Below are 6,486 nucleotides of genomic sequence, written 5' to 3'. Positions count from 1 at the left end.
CTGCTCCGGCGTGGGGTCCTCCCCGGGCTGCAGGTGGGGATCTGCTCCCCCGTGGGCCTCCCTGGGCTGCAGGGGCACAGCCTGCCCCACCATGGGCTGCCCCAGGGGCTGAGGGGAATCTCTGCTCCGGCGCCTGGAGCCCCTCCTGCCCTCCTGCGGCACTGGCCTGGGGGGCTGCAGGGATGCTCCCCTCACATCCTCCCTCTTCTCTCTCTCCAGCTACTGTTCCCCAGCAGGTTTTTTTCCTTCTTAAACATGTTACCCCAGAGGCGCTACCACCATCACTGACGGGCTCGGCCTTGGCCAGCGGCAGGCACAGGGGAAGCTTCTGGCACCTTCTCACCAAAGCCACCCCTGTAGCCCCCCTGCTACCAAAACCCTGCCACGCAGAACCAACACACTGAGCCAAGCGAAGCTCACTTCACACCAGGCACCGCAGTGAGACCAAGGGGGGGCTGGGAGAGGGTAAGAGAGAGAAATCTTGCTCACCTCCACCCACCACGTCAAACCAGCAAAACTGTGTTACTTAGGCTACTCCCAAACTCTCTATGATACAGAGTTAAAAGACTTTTTGCACGTTGTAGTAACTCACCAACTATTTTTCTGAGATGCTTGAAGAACTTTTTCATACTTGGAAAGCCAGAGCCTCCCGTGCACTGTTGGGACAGCTTTGTTCCCATCATATTTTGTTCATTTACGTATGCTGTTGCTCTCTTGAACTACTGTTTCCTCCAATTTCCCTTCTACTGAAGTAGCTGCACCAATTCTAACAAGTAGCCATGGCAACATAATCTTGCAGAATAAAGTACAAAATAATCCTATGATCAGAGATCTAAATTAGAAAAATGGAATGGAAATAATATGTTCTTAAAGCCTGGGAGTAAGTGACCACTGGAACAGATTACAAATAGATACGGCAAACTCTCCAACACACGAGAACTCTGAATGCACACAAATGGATGCTATACATGAAGTCAAATTTACAGATAAATTACTGCCAGGAGAGGCTCCACATCGTGTGTTATAAAAACAGTGAGATTAAGAAAGTAAAAAAAAAAAAAAAGAAAGAAAGAAAAAGATCCTTCCCAACCTATCCCTGAAACCATCAACCTGTTGGGATCAGCCACCCATATTGGGTTGCCCCAAATCCAAACTCCGCTCTGAACTGGGGTGACTCCTCACCAGCTCCCTCGGGACGGCCGTGCAGCAAGCGTTTCTGGCCCAGCGCCCACGGGCGGCAGGGGTGGGGAGAGGCCAGTGCCGCTGGCCATCAGCTCTGTGAAAATGCCTTCCCGGGAGGGTGGGACCGGCCTTCAGCAAAAAGGCATCTGCCATGGCAAAATTAAGATACAAACAGTGTTTCATTAACTATAGCAAAAGGCTTCAGCTTTCAATTTTACTCTAACAGTTTAAAGATTCTTCAAAGAGTAATACCAATTTTTCAATTTCACTTTCCATGAAGGAATTACTGCTGGGACTTAAAAAATGCCTTTTTTTTTTTCCTAATGATATTTAACATGTAGACTCTGTATGTGCAATTGAATCCCAGATCCTTAGACATATTTAATCTTCTAAGCACCCTTAAGGAGCTGGTACTAAGTCCTAAGGAAGAATGATTTCCAGGGTGGGTGGGTTGAGGGGGAATGCTGCACTTGGTCCAAATAAATCCAGGAACGTGTTGCCCACAACTGCCTTACTTTCTTTACTTTAACTGAGGAAGAGGTCTTGTACCAGATTTACTGCAAAGAGGATGTACTGATTCTTATCTGTGAAAGGTGATACAGACTGTCTGGACTGCTAAATTTGCCTGTAATCTAATCTAATCAATGAAAGACACACCAAGTGTTCCCACTCAGGCTTGCCCATCAGACGCAGGCAGCTGAAACAATCAAAACTGAGATTCTCAGGGACTGCTTAGACCTGGTATTCTTGAGAATAGGATTACCTGCTCCTTTCCCTTTCAATTTCACTTTCAAACTGACATGTGCCAAGGGCAGCTACACAGGCTATGAAAGGCAGTATAGCCTTCTAAGTGCAAAGCATTTCCCTAACTGCATACTTGCTGGCACCAAAAAGAAAAAAAAAAAGAAAAAGGTGAAGTGTTTTCTCCATACGTTTAACTGGAAGTGTAAAGAATAACTATGCATAGAATTTGCAACCACTGACTGTAGCAAGTAGTTAATGTCATGTAGGCACTTAGTAAATGCCCTGTGCCTCATTTTTCCCCCATACTTGCAGGAAACACACTTTCTTGGATAAATATTGTATTTTACTAACCCCCAGAAATCTCCTGTCATCACTACTTTACTGAAAGAATACGGAAACATAGGTGAGAGAGAGAGAAAAATACAGCCAAGAAGTAGCCCGTGCCTATTTTACACTCTTGCAACATGTAATTCACACAGGCAGAATTGCTTTGCTTCATCCAAAGAAAAAATAAAAAGGGTAGGAAGTGGAGAATCCTTACAATTCTTACAGAAATATTGTTTGGAAAATAATGTATGTTACTATGGTACAGACTGCACCATGCTTACTCTTAGATTGCTTTAAAGCTGGGGATTACTCCCAGGACGGCTACAGAAGCTGATGACAGTCTGCTGTCCATATGCTAAAACCCACGATGCAGGGGGCTGCCTCTCGGTGGGAAATGTCTGCAAACCCAGAGAGGCTGCAAGAGCCGCTTCTCAAGGGAGCTGTAAGCCCTACCTTGCAGCTGTGTTAGCTCAACTGGGAATCACTCAAAACCAGTAAGAAGCTAGGAACACTAAGACAATGCTCCTTCTCGCACTGCGTACCTGCCACCACCACCATCAGAAGCTCGTCCGCACGCGTTTAACAAGTTAGGAAGTGATGCAATCTAAAAGAATATCCTGAAGCCAGCTAGCAAAAACCACACTGATGCATTTTTATTTTCTCCACATCCAAATATAGCATCATGCAGAGGGGTCCTGTCTGACACGAGCACAGGCTACCTCCAGTTCTCAGGTTTTTGCCAAACACATAGAGCACATGAGTAAAGCCCAACCAGCTCAGTTACGGAGCATGCCAAGGAACTGCTTTCATCTAGGATGCTTCGACAAAAACAAAACACCTTTTGTGTCTTGAGAGTCACTTGAATGTAATGTGCTTCACGCAGCACAAGAGGGGCTGCTTGATTTTCCAAAGTGCTTATTTAAGAAGACCCAATTTAACAGAACCGCAGGGAAATTACATGTACAAACAATAGCTGTCATGATAATTTTATCTGCCTTCCACACTTGCGAATATGCATTGCACAAGGAGGCTGTCATGTCTCTCATGTAGGGAGATTCTTTGCGCTCCCGAACGCTGGCGAGAAGCTCCGTCCTGATGTACTGAACACCTGAGAAGCCGTCAAGGGCTGACAAGCCCAACACTAGCACTGCCCCTGGCCCTGCTCACTGCCTGCTTCGCTGCCCTGCACCCATGCCCAAGCAGTGACGAAAAGCTCAGGGAAAGTAAACCCTGCAGGCAGGAGAGGTCCATCCCTCCAGACAAGAAGAGAGCAGGATTTCTTAGGGCTCAAGTTGTTCCTCAACATCACCTCCCTCTCCTCTTGAACCTTCTGCCTTACAGCTCCTCTTATGGCAGTGTCGCCTGTTGCTTTATTTCCCTTCCATTCATCAAATCCTACCTGCTTCCAAGGCACCCCGGCCAGTCCCACAGACCAGACCGGTACGAAGGAACTGATTTATACAACTTTAGCTTAGTAGCTGGACTGCGACAGATCGATGTCCTTCAGGGTGGAATATGAGAGGACAGAACAATCCAGGATGCCTATTAAACTGGTTAGGGTAGGACCCATCCCACTGGGCTTTGCAGCTGTGCCACCCCACACCAGCTATGCCACCCCTAACCCTTCGGCGCGTAATTTCCATTTCTACAGCTCAGAGGCGATGATCAATGCAACAAAAGGGGGATGCATTAAAACAAAGCATTGCCCCATCCCTTCCCCTCTTTGCAGACCTTCCTCCTCCTGCCACTGCCCCCAGTGCCAGCCCTGCCGCCCACACATGGGGCAGAGGGCTAGGGAGGGATTTTCCGCTCCCTTCCTCCCCACAGAGGAATGCAGGAGAGACCACAGTTTAGTGCTGAGCTGGTAAATGCTTCATCTCACTGAGCAAGCAATTTTAGGACGGACACAATATAACAGATGGTCTCCAGCACTCTGATGTTGGGTGTATTGAGCCATACTGACCACATCTTCACTGCCGATAACCTCTAGGAAATACTCAACTGTAAGACCCTTTCCAGGAAAGCACAACACCATGGGCAATACCCAGAGCCCTGCTGCACCGTGAAGTACGCCCCTCGTGCTTCGTACCTTGCCATGCCTTTGCAAATTTGGCTTTCCTGGTCTGGAAGTCACAAGCAAGTCTCAGAATCTCCCTGAAAATGTAAATGTTACATTTTGACCCTGGGAACATGTGCTGGTATTGCTCCGTTAATTGGAGAAAGATCCTAGAGAGGAGCTGCGCAGGGGTTTTGCCCTGCCCTGGTGCGGGCTGCTTTTTCCAATACATAACTCTCTAAGAAGTCAGGAAATGGCAAATTCCTATTGTCTGGAAGGAAAGGAAAATTGAGGCTCTCTCTCCTGCATGTTAAAAGGAAAAAAAAAACTTCTGGATTTTCCTTCCTTTAGTAATAAAAAGACCATTTGAGACTGTGCTACTGAAGAAAGCTTCAAAGTGGGAAACTGAATTGCAGAGAATTGTTCTGAACTGCCTGTTTACACAAGCCGTTCACGTAGCGAGGTTCCCCGCTGAAGGAGTAGAGCCTCCCGGGGCAATGCTGCGGCCAGCTCTCCATTTGGTTCCTCCGCTGAAACAGCAAGAGAAAGGCAGGACAAAATACTGAGTTCAGTGTCAGAACATTTTAACTCTGCATAGGGATGACTACTGAAACATGCTCTCGATTTACAAATTACAAATTCAATCGCAGAAGCAACCACTGAGGCACATCAGCCTTCACGGAGCAAAGAAATGCAAGAAGATAGCTGCGACGACGAGAGGAGTGGCGAGAAGGAGGGGTGATAAGAGTCCACGCTGAAACGGCTGCTTCTTCGCTCCTCCTGGGAAGAACACTGAGGGGTTTTTAAGACTCGTACAGCAGCAGCGTGTTCAGGTGCTGTTACTGCAGGCACTACCCAGAGGGAGGGAGTCTGTTGCAAGCACTATACACGTTACTCATTAGATCGCACCAAAGGTCAGCCCGTTGCCTGGCCTGCACCCCAGGAAGCCCTTAAACTGGGTAAACAAACCAGTGACAGAATTCAGATACAAGAGCCTCAATCCAGACCTCAGGGAGAAGTTGGTATTAACACCTCACGGGTATCTTCCTAAGCAGTTCCGCTGCAGCGAGGGAGGACGAGCTACACGTCGGTCCTGCGAGCAGCGCCGGGCACGCAGGGAGGGGAGATGCAAGTGCCCTTAGCTTCCTAAATCCTCACAGGGCACTAACTCCTTCCCAGTTTTCCCTGTCATGTGGACACCACCAAATAGTTTCTCAGCATCTACTGCGGATGACATTTGCCCACCTTCCCTCCCCTTCAAACTTTTTCCGTAACTTTATGCCATAGCTGGCTGTCCACGGCTGATCCTCAGCTGCACCTCCTACCCAGCAGCAGCACCTCCTTTGCTCCTCAAAATAAGCACCAAAAAGACACAGCCGTGAAAAAACACACGGTACCAAAAGGGCTAGAGGCACAGCGAGGTGGGAGGAAGGGGATGGCACAGGGGGAGAAGGCGCAGCAGCATGCCTCAAATGCCGCTGACCTCGGGTTAAATGAACTTCTGGGGAAATACGTAATCGCTTTATCAAACACGCGCCAAGGGCATTTCTGAAGCTGTTCGTTCTCTCAGGTGGAGCAAGTAAATTAGTCCTTGTGAGAAGACAAGGATTAAACGGCTCTGAACTCCTCGCTCCTTGTGAACTCGCTGTCCTGGGGAACCTGGCTCTGTTTCTGCTCCCCAACATCCCACCCGTTCTGGGGGGACGCCCTCCCTCCACGCCCCCTCCACGCACGCTGGCGTCCGCTCCTTGCTCCGGGCTCGGTTTCTAAGGCTACTTTTTACAGAACTGTTGCAGTCACACTTGCGAAAGGAAACGAAAGCCGCTGCTGTGCAGGGATGGTTAATGTGTGCGTGAGGCACCGCCGGCTTCATTCGAGCCTCTTCTTCCTCCTCCTCCCTGTCGGGAGCAGGGCGGTGGAAGGGGGCAAGGAAGAACTGGACAGCGGGAGGTTTAGGGCATTTCGAGCCGGCTCGGGGACAGTCCCCCAAGCCCTTCGCTTACGGCCCGAGGGGGCTCCTTTACTCCTTTAAGCCCTCCTCTCCCGACACCCAGCTCTCCCCACCTTCCCTGGGCTGAAAAGCCGCGAAAACGTCCAGGCGGCAGATCCGCAAGATCCCTGGCCCCGGCGGGGGTCGGCCAGGCTCCCAGCGTGAGCCCTCAGCCTGGCAGCCGACC

General features: G+C 49.5%; 1 protein-coding gene across 1 annotated transcript in view; it reads right to left on the bottom strand.

Annotated features, from left to right (window-relative positions):
* The window catches only part of SNTB1 (syntrophin beta 1), a 121,028-nt gene extending 115,692 nt beyond the window's left edge, over positions 1 to 5,336 (bottom strand). The window contains exon 1 of the mRNA XM_035891584.1: positions 5,317 to 5,336. The gene's annotated coding sequence lies outside the window, so the exon portion shown is untranslated. The remainder of the gene's footprint in view (positions 1 to 5,316) is intronic.
* Positions 5,337 to 6,486: the final 1,150 nt, after the last annotated feature.

Source organism: Egretta garzetta, unplaced genomic scaffold, assembly GCF_000687185.1.
Source record: "Egretta garzetta isolate BGI_Z169 unplaced genomic scaffold, ASM68718v1 scaffold13, whole genome shotgun sequence".
NCBI classification, from domain to species: Eukaryota; Metazoa; Chordata; class Aves; order Pelecaniformes; family Ardeidae; genus Egretta; species Egretta garzetta.
The sequence above is the reverse complement of the archived record's forward strand: the minus strand, read 5'-3'. Positions and strand labels throughout refer to the sequence as shown.